Consider the following 18,230-nt stretch of genomic DNA (forward strand, 5'->3'; position numbering starts at 1 on the left):
TTTAGCGGCAGGAAACTGCCGCTGAAGCGGCGATAATGGGCTTGATAATATGCCCTTGAGAATTCCGATAGAAGCCCATGTTCTGGTGTGAACCTGGGCTTCTATTGGAATGCTCAAGTTCATAATAACAAGCCCATTATCGCCGCTTTAGCTGCAGTTTCCTGCAGCTAAAGTGGCGATAATTTTAACGCCATTCTTGATAATATGCCCCCAACGGTGGTACCATCATAAGATTTTACTAAAGATTCTTAACTGGAGCACTGTTCATTGGGTGGGGAAATGTTGCCCCTTTTGTTACTTGCAGTTTGTAAGTTTAAATCTTAATATAGAACAGTAAGCTATTAACTATCAAAGAGCTGCATTTCCATTCTTTGCAATGGCAGAAAACCTGCGACAGTCCACCCGAGCGGAAGAGTAATATAGCTTTTGATTGTAAGAACGTAAGTGTGTTTGTGAACAGTAAATAGAAAAATTCAGCTTTAAATTTAAAAATCAGCATCAAGAGGAATAACCTTCAATCATGTTTTACTTGCAGATAAGTTTAAACAAAACACAAAACAAGGCACAGTAGGGCAGCCGATTCAAGGGAGTTCCTCAAATACTAAAATAGATGCCTAAATAACAGCCAACCTCTATTCTTCTCAAACCACAAAGTGACTAGCTAGAATTCAAGCTCTGCATTTTCAACCCCATACCTCCTGCTATGCTGTAGGTACCACAAGGGAGAGGGGCTGCAGCTTGCACCACATGCACTGCAGCCTCGCAGAGTAACTACATTTAATACAGTTAGTGAGAGTGTGTATGCCAGAGTATGGGAGCACATGCCTGAATGTGTGTGACTGGCACATTTCCAGTATAAAGCCGGCGCTGCCATAATGTTAATAATTCTTTGCAAGTTAAGGGAATCTTTGGTATGATGGTGCCTACCATTTGAATAAAACTAGCTCAAGCATAAGGGTGGCAGCTCCAGTCATCTATGGCACGATGATGCCTAATCCTGGGATAATGCCACCCCCTCTTGCATAATGGCAAGGCAAAATCCAGCCCTGGCAGCAGGAAATGGGAGTCTTTGCCTACGCTCAAACGTGTTTTTGAGTGTGTTCTTCATCTATGTTTACACTTTGCTAACATACAAAAAATAGTTAACTAAAAATATAGGCTCTGCGCTGTTCAATCTACTAATCCAAAAACACTTCTGCCATACTCTTTACAACATACAATGCGTTTCAGCTGGGAGCTAGGAACATTACACAAAGCTACTGATTTTATTGATTAATCCTTTTTATTCAGAAAACCTTTTTTTAGTAAAACACAAATAAAATAGGATTTTCCTAAAGTCAATTCATAAAATCCATGCTTGAATTTGACATATTTCACTACTTCTCCGCAGAGGCATGCTCTGTGTACACATGTAAACCATGCCAGCTAAATGATCTTAGGGTATTACAATGCCAATGGTCTTGTAACTTAACAAGACAATGTATCAATGTGGTTGTGCTCACTCCCTGCTTCTGAGCACCCAGTGAGCCTTTTTATGACAAGCATTCCTACAAAGCAGAATGTTCCTAACTGCAAAACCCTGGCCTGTATGGTGATAATCAAAATAATGTATTCTCAGTATAGCCTGATGGTGCCACAGACTGGACTGCATCATGTTTTGTGTTGGGCTTAAAGGTGCAAATGAGATGAAGTCTTGTTTCTAATGAGGACCTAAAGGTGTAGCACCTGAATGTTGCAATGTTTCAGGATGGAGACAAAAAGTGCAGTTATCGAGCTAATACTCTTGTTTCAGCTACCACTCAACAAGGGGCGCACTGATTGGCAGAGCAGATCGCCGTCGCTGTTTGCACGCCCCCATTAGTGCACTTTACTTCAATTGCTTCTTACAGTTTATTGTAGCTCAAATGGGTGTCATTTTGGATATTTATTTGTTTCCCTATGATTCATTGCTTGATTTTTGCTCGGGAGAAAATGTCACTCATAGTTGCTGAAATGTCATTCACAATTACAGGGAAATTATTAAAATGCCACGCATAGCAATCTGAAACCTTGGCAGCTATGCTAAAGAGCACAGCAAGTTTAAAAACACAGGGTGTACTTTCAGAAAGTACACGCTGTGTTTTTAAACTTGCTCTACTCTTATGTTAGTAAAGTGCATTGTGGGGAAGATTGTGGGTTTTTGTTTAAGTATTCATGTTGATCACTGCCCCTTCATGAGCTGTGCTTAACATGAATACTTAAACAAAAGCCCACAATCTCTCTCGCATCCGCTCTTTACTCAGTCCTGCCAAGTATCACGCATCAGGCCACTGGAGCCCATAGCACAACTGCTGCTTGCTGATCCTGAATGACCCGGGCAGCGCATTTCCCCAAGAAAGTCATTTGTTGCAGCCAGGAGCACTCTGGAAGTGCGTGGCCCAGCCGTATACCGAATTACCGCGGCTCTGCTCAGTGTTTTGAGTAAGTTAGTCCCATGGTTCTAGAATGTGCTTTATAGTATAAATAGTGCTTAGCTCATGATTAATCAGCTGCCCTGTCGCTGAAGTTCTGCAATGAACCACACACACGTCACAGTCCCTTATGTGTAAATCTGAGATTTTTAGAATATACTCCGGGGCAAAGCCTTTCGAATTGAACGATGCAATTATATCTTTTCGCTCCTTGCTGCGCCTGCTCTGGTGATTTGGCCCTTTCATAAGACCCCCTCAATAGAGAGCCCCCCTAATAAAATGAAATATATTAACAGCGAATAATTAAAAAACTTCAAGCACAAAACAACTGGGCAATGAATTATATCCCACTTTACAACCGATGAGATACGTTGCTAAACCTGTCAACAAATGTCTTACTTACCACACTCACTAATACCATTGACTCTTCCATAAATCAACATCTTCCATCAAAATTAATAAAGAAGTCAAACTTTTGAAAAAAGGAACCCATGCTTTCCGAAAAACTGATGAAAGAGAGACAAGCACTTAGAAGGGTTAAACGGTGCTGGCGTAAAAATGACATGCCTACAGAACACACCAAATATCTCACCTTGCCCAAACAGTACTACAACAAAAAACAAAGGAAGAAAATTATTTTTTTCTCCACATAGCTAAGTAATGCACACTCTTTTTGGAGAACTTTTCTAAATAGTAGGGGAACTCCAAAAACCTATATCCGAAGACAGCACTTTCTCACCATTTCAGTCACTGTGTGAAAAATGGCCCCTGTTGTGTAAGCCAACTGGAGTCTTCAACCACCCATTAAAGCACTCCAAACAAAATACTTCCAACAAATCAATTTAGATAAAATTACTGAAATAACTACCATTTTTTCACTTTTATTGACGCTTGAAGTAATGCCATAAGAAGCAAAGATTGAATCTATATTTTTTTTTAAAACATAATTAGACCATTCCACCCTATCTTAAAAGCCCAAACATAACCAACCTTCATTGGCAAAAGCACCAAAAGCAATCCAACTACCCGTTCATAGTGCCAGAGAATTACCTCACACAGCCATCAACTTAATGCCACTGGAACACAAACAAGACCTTACATCACATTACTGCAACTCTGGATCTATCGTCCTCCAAGTACAATGTAGTTTCCTGCCTAATAATTGAACATTAAATTTACTGTTAGCACCCTCATGCAACCAAATTCTCAAGAGCCAGTCCTTACTAAACCTTTGGCACCTTGGGTTAATAAATGTCGCTATTCTTGTGAGGGTGATGCCACTAAATTGATCATGTGTTGGGGTGGGCTACCAGGCAGTTCCTGAATGTTGAGAGGGTGATTACTAGGCCTCTGGCGGGTGTTGGCATTAAGGGTTAGGTTCTCTCTCTTTCCATGGGTGCACACTAGCTATGGCTTCCCACTCCATGGCTTTGGACAGCCGATTGTGAACCAGCATAGGCTTTTGTTTAAGTATTCAATGTTAATCAGAGCCCCTTCACGAGCTGTGATTAACATGAATTCTTAAACAAAAGCCCACAATATTCCCCGCACCGCGCTTTATTAACTAAAGAGAAGAGCAACTTTAAAAACACAGCGTGTACTTTTCAAAGTACACGCTGTGTTTTTAAACTTGCTGTGAGCTTTTTAGTTAGTAAACTGCGGTGCAGGGGAAGATTGTGGGCTTTTGTTTAAGGGTTCATGTTAATCACAGCTCGTCAAGGGGCTGTGATTAACATGAATATTTAAACAAAAGCCCAAAATTTGCCCCGCAAGTGCCGACAGCCACAAGCCCCCAAGCCCCAAAGCCCGCATTACCTTCACTCCCGAGTCCTGGCACACCGCATCCAGGAAGTGAGTGATTTTCGCACCGCTCGCTTTTTTAAAGCAGCGGCGCGATTCACTCGCGGGATGTCGTGGGTGTGTGCGCGCTGCACATACGGCAGTGCGCGCTCACGTTAATAGAGGTGCGTGCGAGCGTGCACCTTAATGGGAACAGTGCTCATAACCATATCATCCTGTAACATTTGTTATTTCCATCACATTTATCTCGATGTATCTTTTTTCCATTTCAGTAAGCAATATTGGGTTTAATAGCTCCAAATCTGTTCTTTGATCAATTATTTGTCCCTCTAGATCCTTAATTTGCGGGTTGTTACCCAGCTTCCACTCTAGACCTTCTGTTTGTATATTTCCTTCCAAGTTGTTAAATGGCATAATCGGAGTTTGTATCTTGTTTGTTCCTACTTCTAGTTGCATTGACATCAGTGCTCCTGTTGGATCTCTCATAAAATCAAATTTGTGAGGAATTTTAGTAGATTTTTCAAACATCCATGCTATTGGTGAAATTAGAGTTTGATTAGCACCCTTTGTCTGTGCTTTAGCTTTTTTGACCACTTTTGGTGCTTGAGTTTTCCGTGCTCGTCTTGTAGGGGGGCCCAAGGTCCTTTCTTTCCCTGAGCTCATTCCCAATATTTGCCTAGCTTAATCGCATTTGAAGTCAATTGTTGCTTTATACTAGAATACAATTGAACATCACACTATAGGATATAATCCCCGTATAGCCCAATAGAAATGATGGAATAATCCGGGATTGATGCTGAGTTGTAAACAACCTCAGTACCGTTGCCCTTCTCCAAGCTCCACTGTGGCGTTTTAATACTCGTTTCAATACACGGACAGCTTTCCAACCCTGTTTGTTAGCTGTTTTGTTAGCTCTGCTCACTCTGCTCACTCTGCTCTCTCTGCTCTGCTCCACTCCTCACCGTTAAGCCCCTGGTCTACCGCCAATCTACTGCTCCAAGCGGGACCTGGCGGGCCAAAATGGGAGAATTGAATGTCAAGTTGTTTTGCACTTGCGGCTGCTGCCGTGTAAGAGAAAGGTTTTTGCGGCTCCGGTCGCTGCTGCGTCACACTTGCGACTTCGACCGCTTGAATGCAAATGCAGGGGGTGCAAACAGGTGCCGCAAAGGGACTTCGAGTATGCTTCCCCCTGACCTGACCCGGTCCGGACGCTCTTTTGCTCGCTCCATCGCTCCTCGGCTGTGTGCCTGCACACCTCCCACTCACTCCCTGAAGGCAATGGGAGAGCAAACAACCTCCGTCGGGCCGCAGGAGCGGGAGACTACAGGATGCGGTAGCTCTTCGGGGTAGCTCTTTGGGGTTCTTTGGAGGGTTTGGCACGCCTCAGTCAGAGCAGTCGGAGCCGCAGCAAAACATCCGCCTCCTATCTGGCAACTGGCGATCTGGCGGCCGGCAAACACGGAAACACGGACTGGAATTCCCTAATGGGGTGTTGAAGCACTTTCTTGGCAAGTAGCACGCTATTCCGGAACCCATAAGCATTAGTGGTGAATTAGTATAGTGAAATATGAAAGTAATTTTAGGGGTGGATATTAGTCAGTTATTTGGATTGAGAAGGATAGCGGAGGGATGGAAAAGGATAGAAAAGAGAAAAAAGGTTTGCATTTATGTAGTGCTTGTTAACCCTAATGGGGTGTTGAAGCACTGTCTTGGTGAGTAGCATGCTACTCCGGAACCCAGAAGGATTAGTGTGTGCTTTGGGTGTATGTGAATACACGGTACTCTTAAGGCAGCACAGTTTACGCAATGATTCCGCAAAAACTGCATAGCATGCACAAACTTTGCATAATACTCTCAAGGACTAAAAATTACCTCAGTTATTCCTTGTCATATGGTCTGATATCATTTGTTATGGAACTAACCAAATCTGTTTTCAGAAGAATACCATCACTAGTAATCCTATGACCTAAGTGGTCAATTTCTTTGACTAAAAACTTACATTTATTCCTACTTACTGTCATACCTCTCTCTCCAAGGATATGGAAAACCCTTTCTAACAGCTTATCATTTTCTTCACAAATGTTTGCAAAAATCAAGATATCACCCTGAAATACCTGCACCCCACGTACGTCCTGGAACAATGTGTCAATAAGCTTTTGAAACACACTGGCTGCTGAGGCCAAGCCAAATAGCAATGTTGAGAACCTGGACGCTCCAAAAGGAGTAACAAAAGCTGTTAGATCTCAGGAATGTTCATCCAAGCTGACTTAATGGTATGCTGATTTGAGATTTAAAAAAACGAAAAATATTTGGATCCATTGACAGAAGCCAGCAACTCTTGAATCCTGGGTAGATGATGGCAGTCTACCACAATGTTCTTGTTTAATGATCGCAAATTAGCACACAAACGCAAATTCAAAATTTTTTTAAAGCTATGACAATAGTCGAAATCCATTTGGTACTGTTTGTAGGCTCAATAATACCTTCTGCACAGAGCAAATCCAAATGCTGTTTGAATTGCTGACAAATCCCCAAAGGTACCATTTGCACTTGGTGTTGTACAGGGACAGCCCCTTTTTTTAGTTTTATACAATGCGTGACGCCCCGCACCATTTGAAACCTTGTCAGCAAACACAGTACAATACTTTTAAATCAGTCTCTCCACCATTGATTGCCCTATAGCAATATGATTCAAAGACAAATCTCTTAAAACTATTGGTGAATCAGTACCAGGACATAACATTACACCTAGTTTGCACAAATCATACCAATCCAAAATATCCTTTCCATTGATAGCAACATATATTTTGGTATACATAACACGTCCCTTAAACTCTCACTTATCCTCTAAAATACCCCAGCATGTCAATATCAAAGCTACCCAACGCTTTTGGGTTTATATCTTTCAAAGTAACATCTGAAAGCATAGCTATGGGTCACCAGAATCAGTCATAATGTCTACTGCAATATCCCCAAAGTGTACCAAATCCAATGGCGCCTTGAAACCTGTATTGATTGTATTTATACTGAAATTATTTTCATCTTCATATAACGTCCACATCACACTTTCTAAATTATCACCAGTTTCCTTCACAGTGTTAACACTCGCAACATTGTTGGGTCTCGAACTTCGGCAGACACCTTGAAAATGCCCTATTTTGTTACACTTACTGCACGTCTTCTTTAACGCAGGGCAAATGGGATTGTTGTTTAGATGTGTTTTTGAACCACACCTAAAACATGTTTACATAGGTTTTCTGCGACTGGAATTAGCCAGTCAGTCAGTCAATAAGTCTTTATTCGATTAACATCATAAAAGACATTCTATACAAGTTAAAAAACAGTTCATATAAAGTACAATTCATATTACAATACAAGATAAAAATTCTAAAATCATGTAAGAATTAGCTATTTTTCTTTTCATTTGAACAGTACACACAGGTGCACTAACATTACCTTACTCAGTTGTCAATACTCTAGAGGATAAAATAGAATGTTCTATGCCCTTGGCAATATCTAACATTTCAGATAACTTTGGATTATGACACGCTAACAGCCTCTCCTGGATTTCTTTAGATTTACAATTAAATACAAATTGGTCCCTAATATATAAATCTACAATCTGTCCAAATTCACAGTTTGCAGCTAAAATCCTTAATGCAGCCACGTACTTTTCCATCAATTCTTCTCCAAACTCTTTCCTCCTGTGAAATCTATGTTGTTCAATCATTACGTTAGGTTTCTCAATTAATTGCTTTTGAAATCTAGACATACCTCCTGAAAAACATCCATGGCACATCTTCACTTTCTGATGCAGGTGTAGGTTGCAAGTTCTCAAAACTTTTAATGGCAACATCTCCCACAATAATGAATAACAAATATGAATTTCTTTCTGCAGAAAATGCCTTTCCATCAATGGCTACTAAATAATTTTCAAAAGTCTTTAACCACTTCTTCTTTATTAATGGTGGTTTACCAGGTACTTGCTAGTCTAAGGCAGGTTGATTACACTTCTAGGAATTTGCCATAGTGCCGATGGAAAGAACGTTGTATGTTGATTGCAGGCAGTAAATAAAAAAAATAAAAAATAAAAGTGCATACCAGAGTACAGATGAAGTGCAATCCAAGAAACTCCTTCACTTGTGTGCGGAAATCTTCAGCCTGTTTCCTGAAAAGCCATATGAAATATATAAACACAATCAAGAAATCACAAAATGAAACAGCAGTGTGCCAGTAAAACACTACTCACCTTACACAAGTGAAAAAACAGTTGTAGGATTAAAACAAAACATGTAAAAGTGGCTGCAAAAGTGTACGCATCACGTATAAAATGCGCGTTGCTGAAATAGGAAACAACTACTGCTGCTGCCTCTTTCAAAATGGCTCCCACGTTCAACAATAGCATCTTTGCATAAGTACGGGGTGGCTCACGGCAGGACATCGCTCCAAGAGTGCAGATACACACGACTGCAGACGAAGAATGCAGGAGCACACAAATAAGAAGTATGCATTCGGTCCGCAAATCCATTGAGAACTGTGGTAAAGTACTTGCACAATACCTAAATGTTAAGCCAGGATAGTTTGTTGAATTTTGGAAAAAGGGCCTCTTTTTACCTCCATGCTAAAACACCAACCTTATTTAATGCTGCTTCTGTCCCACGGCTCGTTTTCTTATCATGGTCCGAAAAGACACTTTCCTCACAGTGGTCTGTTTCAACATCACTCGTCGCCATTTGAAGAAATAAACAGGCGTGAGTTCTTCAAGTATCTAAATAGAAGTTTTTTCTTCACATAACAGTCCACTGGTGATGACAGCAGAGAAACACATCCACCAGCTCTCTGCACCAACCACTTCTTTACTTCGACAATAACTTACATTTCAATTCCCTTCACCACGAGAATGCAATGACAAAACAGCATGCCATGCTATGACATGCTAAAGATCCTAGACTACGCAACACTGTTGTTAAATTTAGGCAGGTTAAATCTGTAAAAATTTACATGGGAAAATGTTTTTGGTGCCAAAGACCAAATGCTACTCCCCACAAACTTGTGATAGGTGTTTATCGCACACCATATATAACTAAGGCTCCCAGTTTTCTGTTTTTGCTGTTTTTATAGATAAATACAAACAGAAAACAATGCCTGTTGTTATTTTTATAAGTGAAAAATACTGAAATTGTGCTTCTTGTGAGAGACTCTCCATGCTTTCTTTCATGAATTCTAGGCAAAATCACAGCAAGTAGACAGCATTGGGAGTTAAAAAACAGGATGAGATTTCTTTAGATACAGGCATATTTTAACATATATTTTTAGTATAACGCTAATATGTACCATTGGGTATAGTGTTTTGTTATATGTGGCTACTTCATTTGCTAAAACTCTACAGAAATACACATGAGTGTTTTTCTAAGAGTTAAATAAATTTGGAACTATACCCTTTTATGATTTTATTTATTGTCAAAACACAAAATAAATATGGATAAATACCAATGAGGTGGCCAAAAAAGAAAATGGATAAATACAGACGGAAATGTTAAAAAAATGAAATACCATAAAACCTGAAGCCCTATATATAAAGTACCCTGTGGTATCGTTATTTAAGATGTGCGTTAAATAATACCTAAACTCATAACCAGGGCCAACGAGTCTAGACTGATAATCTCATAGGTGTGTGTCCGATTATGAGCAGACAACAACTGTTCTGCGGCTCCGAGCAGTTAGGTTCAAGGGCCGAGTTGCAACTGTGGAATGTGTGTCTGCATGCTTTACAGATACATGCTTCTGGAAAGCTGGAAATTGTCAATTTATTGTTACCCTACTTCAACAGTACGTCTTCTATTTTTCCTCCTTCCCCTTTTCCTTCATTCTTCCACTCTACCTCCCGCCCTCTCTACTTCCTTCTCTATTCTTCCATTTTTCCATGATCCATTCTTTCTTTCTTTCTTTTTTCTGTCTTTCTTTCATCCTTTTTCTTTCTTTCTATCTTTTATTCTCTTTCTTTCTTTCTCTTATTTTGTTTCTTTCTTTCTTTCCTTCCTTCTTTCCCTCCACCCAACAGTGTCTACCTCCTTCCTCCCCCTGCCACTCTAACTGTCCTTCCTTCTTGCGTGTTCCAGTTTTCTTTAATTCACTCTTTTACAAGTTAAAGTGATTCTGATTTGACATCACACGTCTGAGGCCCGTCAGTAAGATAGCTCCACGGAAGCATGCGCTTACTGCCACTAAGTTTCAGTTAGATTCTGGTCATATTTGTCAGCCGAGCTGCGATACTTTGACGCACTAAGGACACGTGTTCGATATGTATTCTTATACTCCTCACGTTAGCCTGGCTGGGCGCTGGCGAGTGACCAGGATGAATCAAACAGCAATAAAACACGTCTCTCTGCACCTTCCAGGACAGCCATAAAACGCGCGCTTTTAGTAAACGGGCCCCGTTGTGACTGGGACTTTGATGGGCGAGCCCCCGCCTCGCCCCTCGTTGTTTCCCTGTGATGCACGTGCAGACGGCGCGAGGCCCGTCCGGCGCTGCTCGGTAAAGAGGGCTTCCTTCCCAGCGCTGCTGAGACAGGCAGGAGGGCCTCGGGATCCAGACATGGCCCACGCACCGCACAAAAGAGGTTTTATTCAAATTTGTTTAGACTTTGGCCGATTTGCATTAAAAGTGTGTGAGAAACGCGGCTCCCATGACCTCACCCACAGCTGCCATTAGCGTTTAATTAAGTGCTGAATGGCGGCCCTGGGACGTGCGGGGAATGCAGTGCGGGGCCGAGGGCTGTGAGAACAGCCAGACCCCAGCAGAGGGCTGCTGAACTGTGGGGCAACTGCAGCCCACTGCCTCCTCCGACCCCGCGCCCAGCTCAACTGCCCCAGCTGAGTCCCGGCGCGCCTTGCCATACCGAAAACGTAAGCAGGAAAACCAAAAACGCTGCGTTTATTTTATAAAATAAACACATTTGTGCATCACCCGTGCTAATATGTCTGTGTATAGCAATAGTTTCCAGATCAGGCACGTCTATCACAGGGCACAAGCGCTGAAGAAAATAGTTGGGGGGGGGGGGGGGGGGAACTAATAATCATATCCAAATCACAAATGACACGGGGAGTGACGTCAGCAGTGGCAGTGTCATGCCCTTGTAATAATCCTTCCTTAAAAGGAAATGGCCTATTTTACAGAAACAACAAATTAGCATAATCACAAAGAAATGTAGAAAGAATATTTTTGGTTTTACCCTTTATAAATCGCATATATTTTTTCCACATATCGAAGATCTTACAACAGCTTGGAAGTGGTTGAGAGTGCCAACATGTTTTAAACAGGGACAAATAACTTGTAAATTACATTTTTAACCTGCTTTTAGTGAGAAAACAAAATGTTCTGGCTATTTTTTTAAACATTAAACCTGCTGCTGAGGCACATTTGTTTCCTGCTGGTGTTCTTTATCCATCTCCAAAGCACAAAGTGCTTCACATTTGCAGTTGGTTAAACAATAAAAGGCTTAGTCATGGCAAGTTCTTTGTTCCTCAGGTAAGAGATTAGAACATGGGTGCTCGCGAATATTTTCCATGGGGCTACAAAGTTTGGTCTTTGGTGTGACCGAGGGCCGCACTGATGCCAGCCGGGTGAGGGGGGTGTAAAGTAGGTGTAGGGGAGGCGAAGCATGTATATCTAGTGGCTGAACTCAATTGCGCAATGTGAAACCAGAAAACCTGGGATGAATCCCGGCTTTTTCACTTGATCAAATAGTGTGATCCTGGGCAATTGATTTATTTATATTTTCCTCCCTTTTCTTCCTTCTCATATATAAGAGGACCTCAAAATACATGACTTCAGGATGCGTGCTGAACAAAACCATCTCCTGTGCTTGGATGTAGTCACTAATGGCATTGTTGACAGGGTGAGGGGGTGGGTGGGAAGCAAGAACGTTTCTACATTCATATTAAAAACCATCGCTTAAAAAGCAAAAATACTTCTGAATGCACTGCCATCATTTGATTTACTACGGTTACATGATTCTACAGGTAAATAAACACACTTTTTGAATTTTGAAAAGACTATCCTATTTTTACATGCTTGTCTTTAAAAATGAAGGTGTTCCTAAAGTTAAGGGCCTAGTTACTTCGTTTCCCTAGCTGCAAATAACCTTTAAATATTCTCGCTATATATTTAATAAAAAAAAAAATGTTATTGCTGAGTTCAGTAAACAGCAGCTCAGTGCTGCTGCTGCCGCCCAGGGGGACGCAGGTAAAGGTCAGGAGGGCCGCATGCGGCCCCGGGCCGTACTTTGAGTATCACTGGATTAGAATAATGGGCCGTTCCAGCAAATAAAGGGGAGGCCGCAAGTGTGATGGAGGTTTACAAACATCCTAAGGTCACTTTACACACTTAAAGTGTTTACAGATGTATGCAGCTGTAGTGCTGGGGCACAAGGCCACATCTCTCCCGTTTGGGCTAAGGGGAACGGAGTAGTTGAGGGACGCTTTACATCCTCACTCACCCATGATGTGTGCCCTAATACACCCCAAAAATAGCTCCCTTTGTAAAGCTCCCCATCTTAGCTACCCCAGCATACCCACTCACCCCCACTTTAGCTTTCCACACTTATGGTCTACAAGTTCCCCCTTCCATGTTAAAGACCCCTCCTCAATCCTCCAACTGACCTCACCCAGATAATCTACCACCTCCCCTAGCACCACAACACAACTCTAAAAAATGGCACCCCTGTGTAGTGTATCTCACTTTGCTTCCCAAGCTAGCCACCCTTCCCCACAGTACAGCCCCTGCTTATCCACCCCTAAGTGCCAACCTACCCCAGATATGCCACCCCACCCCGCGTATTTTATCAATCCCCATCACAGCTCTACACTTCATAGTTCATGAAGGTCCTTGCACAGCTCCCCACACTCGCCATTCCCAAGAACCCACTCTCTAATGTACCTCCCCCAGCACTACATCGACCTCAGCTTAGCTTGCTCAGACCTAGAGGCTAGCTGTCACTCCACTTTAGACAGAATCTCTGGCACCAGCTTCTGTTTCCCATCTCCACCAAACCATCTCTGACCACCTCAGCTCTCCCCAGCTCAGCTCTGCACTGCCCGGCCCTCACAGCCAGGTTCTCACATGCCTCTGTCAGCCCAGCGCATTACTCTACATCCAAGATCAACTAAACTGCATAAGCGTAGTCCACAGATTAGTCCCCCAATATCCCTAATACAACACAGTTCCCCTTTTAGTCACCCAGCTATAGCTTCCCCAGCCACGTTCTTGCAACTACCCTCAGATTGTAACATTCTTAGACCCTACACACAATTATAGACAAAGTAGCACACTTATTAAATGTGTTTTTTTTTTAATGTGCAGAGTGTTTCCCAGAGTGCCCACTCTGGTTTTCCCCCTCAGATGAACTCGGCCTATCTCAGTCAGGTACCCTTACATGAACTAACATGCAGGGAGCTCATGCAGGAAGACCAGCACCTTTCTGCCCCACTCACTAGTAGGGCACCCATCTATATAGGAACCTTTAGAGTAGACTGCTACATCCCACCACACCTGACCCTGCCAGATCTTATGCACTAATGCTGGCAGCGTCTGAGCTGAGGACTCTGGGAGGAGGGTCAAAGACCTGGCTCTGGTGAGTGACAGGTGAAACAGGGGCTACTGAACACTAATGATGTCATTTACCTCTGGTGAGCAGAGGTTTCATTACTATTGGCCCAAATTGAACACCAGGTACACCCGTTTGGCTTCACAGATTTCTATACACTTTGCTGCATTGGTCCCACCCAATTTCACTTAGCAACCTCATGGATACGCTCCAGGACTGGGGTAACCCGCCAGGCCATTGAGAGCAAAGCAGGGGCCCATTGGAGGGGTCAGGGACAAAGGGGGCGCATCACACGTCTGCAGTCGCTGATCCTTCTCATGGGCCCCAGGCAGCGTTCATCTAAGACTATTGTTTGTTATTAATTGTTAAGGTTCGGGTAATACTTTTTATGGTATCCTGTTCTCTTTGGAGGTGCAAGTTGTCATTTTAAATGTTATTTGTTTAATCAAATAATGTTTCCAAGTGATGCAAGTTGGCTGGGTGAAGTCCTGTGCAGCTCTCATCCATCGCCAGGCAGCTGGGCTGATGAACTCTTCAAGCAGGTTCGCCTATATGCATATATATGGAGTTAAGAGCAGATACAGTCATCATTATGCATGCCTCTGTGACGGAATGCAGCAGTATATGCAGCCATGAGCAGATACAGACATGATGCATGCCTCTGTGCCGGAATGCAGCAGTATATGCAGCCATGAGCAGATACAGACATGATACATGCCTCTGTGCTGGAATGCAGCAGTATATGCAGTCATGAGCAGATACAGACATGATGCATGCCTCTGTGCCGGAATGCAGCAGTATATGCAGTCATGAGCAGATATAGACATGATGCATGCCTTTGTGTTGGAATGCGGCGGTATATGCAGTCATGAGCAGATACAGACAGGATGCATGCCTCTGTGCTGGAATGTGGCAGTAATGCAGTTATGAGCAGATACAGACAGGATGCATGCCTCTGTGCCAGAATGCAGCAGTATATGCAGTCATGAGCAGGTACAGACAGGATGCATGTCTCTGTGTTGGAATGCAACAGTATATGCAGTCATGAGCAGATACAGAAATTATGCATGCCTCTGTGCCGGAATGCAGCAGTATATGCCGTCATGAGCAGATAGAGAAATGATGCATGCCTCTGTGCCGGAATGCAGCAGTATATGCAGCCATGAGCAGATACAGACATGATACATGCCTCTGTGCCGGAATGCAGCAGTATATGCAGCCATGAGCAGATACAGACATGATGCATGCCTCTGTGCCGGAATGCAGCAGTATATGCAGTCATGAGCAGGTACAGACAGGATGCATGTCTCTGTGGTGGAATGCAGCAGTATATGCCGTCATGAGCAGATAGAGAAATGATGCATGCCTTTGTGTTGGAATGCGGCAGAATATGTAGTCATGAGCAGATACAGACAGGATGCATTTCTCTTTGCCGGAATGCAGCAGTACATTCAGTCATGAGCATATACAGACATGATGCATGCCCTTCTACTGCAATGCAGCAGTAAATGTAGTCATGAGCAGATACAGACATGATTCATGTCTTTTTCATGTGATGCTGCCACGGCTGAAGAGAAGCCCAGATGCAAACATGAATAATACCTGTGTGGTGAGACATTGCTTTGGCTACAGAAAAATGGTCAGAGCTATAGTGGCCAGAGAACCCCAGTTTGGACCACTTCCCCCTACTAACCCAAACAAGTCAACGACAAGACACTATTAGTCATGGGTAAAAGGTCATGTTTATTAACAATCTCCACAAATATGATGATCATAAACTTCCAGTGATAAAACCTAAACAGTTTTTAGGGTCATGAGAAACATTTATCAAGCTAACAAGAACATTTTTAAAACATCCCTCCAAGAAAATTGTGCCAATAACTGCAAAGAGTGTACTGTTGCGGGGATTCTGGTCATGCACAGAACTATGCACAGGAAACCAGGACCTCAGTGAATTGTGGTGTACCAAAAAACTCACCTCAGTACCCAGAACCCCTATCCGACTAGCATCAGTGTCTCATTCGTTCTCCGTACTACAGCGAAGCTACCAATGATTAGACAACCCAGAACAATCGACTTAGGGTACTCTCAGGAATGGTGGGAATCAAGAACACTCTTTCTTTTTTATTCTCATACAAGTCCACAACGTGAGTAATCAGAGACAGGGAAAAGTTTAAAACGTTTGTTTTTAACTACGTGCTCTAAGATGCAGTATCTTGGCTAACATCAGCAGACAAATGATTAGAAATAAAAAATCAACATTATTACAATTCCATAAAACACAAAGGGAGAAATAATGTTATAATGATAGTGGAAACAGGTCTTATAGCGCCTTGTGTACCACCCTCCCCTGGCTAGAAGCTACTTTTATAATAATAGAAGATCTCTAGGTTTGAATGGGGAACACCATACCTCCAAGATCAGCAGAGGTGAATCACATCACAGCATCAGCAACGCTCTCTGTAGATGGAAAGGTTTTCTCCAAGTGTCAGCATCATGCATGCAATGCAATATTAAAAGCACCCGAGTTTCAGATATTTGCAGCTGTGTGCGTGTTGTGTCTAGAGCGTGGGCCGATCAACCTGAATCAACAGCATACATTGTTATTATGACCTTGAAGACTTCTGCACACAGTGTACAGACTAAGGTCGCGGTCTAAATCTAGGGATGTAAAAAACAGACCGTTCTCATGTGAAGAAAAGCAAGCAGTTTAACTTACAATCACAGATACACGTAGTGTCATGTGCAAAAGCGGCCAAGTGGCAAAATGGCGTTTAAACTTCTAATACACTTATGCTAACATAGCAATGTGTGCAAGCAGAACCCTGTTCTTCACTACAGTAGCATGCATCTATTTACAACGTGCTATTCCTGGAGGTGTCAGAGCACTAAGGGGCTGAATATCATAATCCCTCTGCAAGCTTGCCAGAACCACACAGGTGAACCCACGTATATCCCTGGGGAGCGGTCTCAACCCCTTGCGCTCTGCATCTCCTGCCAGTGTCCTGCTCCCTTCACACACCAACCTGTCAAATGAGCAGACTGCGAGATCAGGTGCTAAAGCCCTTTGTCCTGCTCTGGCAACCTGGTACTGTGTCCGAAAGTTGGTGTGGATAACCCTGGCAAAACTAAGGATTGCTGTCCATCCCATCAGTGCTGTCCTTGCAGGTATTTTGTGTAGACTTTCTATCCCTGTGAGAAGTTGGTGTTGCTTGGCTTTAAGCTGCTATAAAGGTGACCTGGGCAATGAGGTCCTTCGTCCTCCTACCCAAAAAAGAGAGACTGCACAAATGTCCAAATGTCCTCAATGAAAAGATCCGTCCCCAAGTCAGAAAGGTGTACTCTGTCACGATGGAATATCTGTTCACCTCTGATTAGTTATGGGTAATGTCTCTGAGGCTTCCAGGCCTGTACATAATTTGGTCAGTTGTACATTGAGTCACAGCACAGAAACATTGATGACCCTTGCCATAGTGGCTTCACCCCACTCGCTGCGAGGTATCATATGGGACCATGAAATTAATGTCCCAGGCAAAGCAAACTCCCTCAGAATGGATTCCATCACTTCTTTCTGTCCCATCTTTATCAGGTCATTACCACCGAACTGCACGACAATGCGGTCCGGGCACTGAAGTCTCTCGTGGCCTATTGTGTCTTCCACCACTTTTGTAGCTGAGAGGTACAGAGACCTACTCTGCACCACTGGAAAAGGACAGTTCTGAAAGCCAGCCGCTTCATCCTATGGAGCTGCTGCAACTGGCAAGCCGTGTGAAGGAGTGACCGAGGACCCATACCATCTTGGAGGGCATAACTATTAGAAACAGACAGGTAAAAGACCAGTTAGCAAAGGCAATAATTCAGGGTGAATGTAGCATTGAAAGGATGCACCTAATTCGCTTCCTCTTGCCCCATCGCATCTCCAGTGCCTCGGGCCAGTGCGGTGAGGTGCGGCTCCACAGCCATTCTGCCCCCTATTGTCTTGCCACCGAGGAGACTCGATGTGTGTCTCTGCGATAGACTGCTTCCATGGTTGCAGAGATGCCTTGGCAAAGTTATGATGCAGAGCTGCACTGTAAAGTGCCACCGTAGTGGTGATATGCCCGATGATGGCATGAAGGAAGCATTTTTAGTAATATGCTGCTGTGGCCTGCAGAGATACCCAGTTACATACATGATACATGCCTTTGCAGTGAAATGCTGGCCAGCCTGGAGCTTGCATGGTGAGATATTTCCACGGCTGCAGATATTCCCAGGTGCAAAAATGATGCAGGTTTGCATGGGGGTGGGTGGCTGCAAGGCTTCCTGAAATGCCCAGGTGACGACATAAGACATGCCTGTGCAGTGGAATGCTGCCAAGATTGCAGAGATGTCCAGA

The sequence above is a fragment of the Triturus cristatus genome, chromosome 3_1 (assembly GCF_964204655.1).
Source record: "Triturus cristatus chromosome 3_1, aTriCri1.1, whole genome shotgun sequence".
Taxonomy (NCBI): Eukaryota; Metazoa; Chordata; class Amphibia; order Caudata; family Salamandridae; genus Triturus; species Triturus cristatus.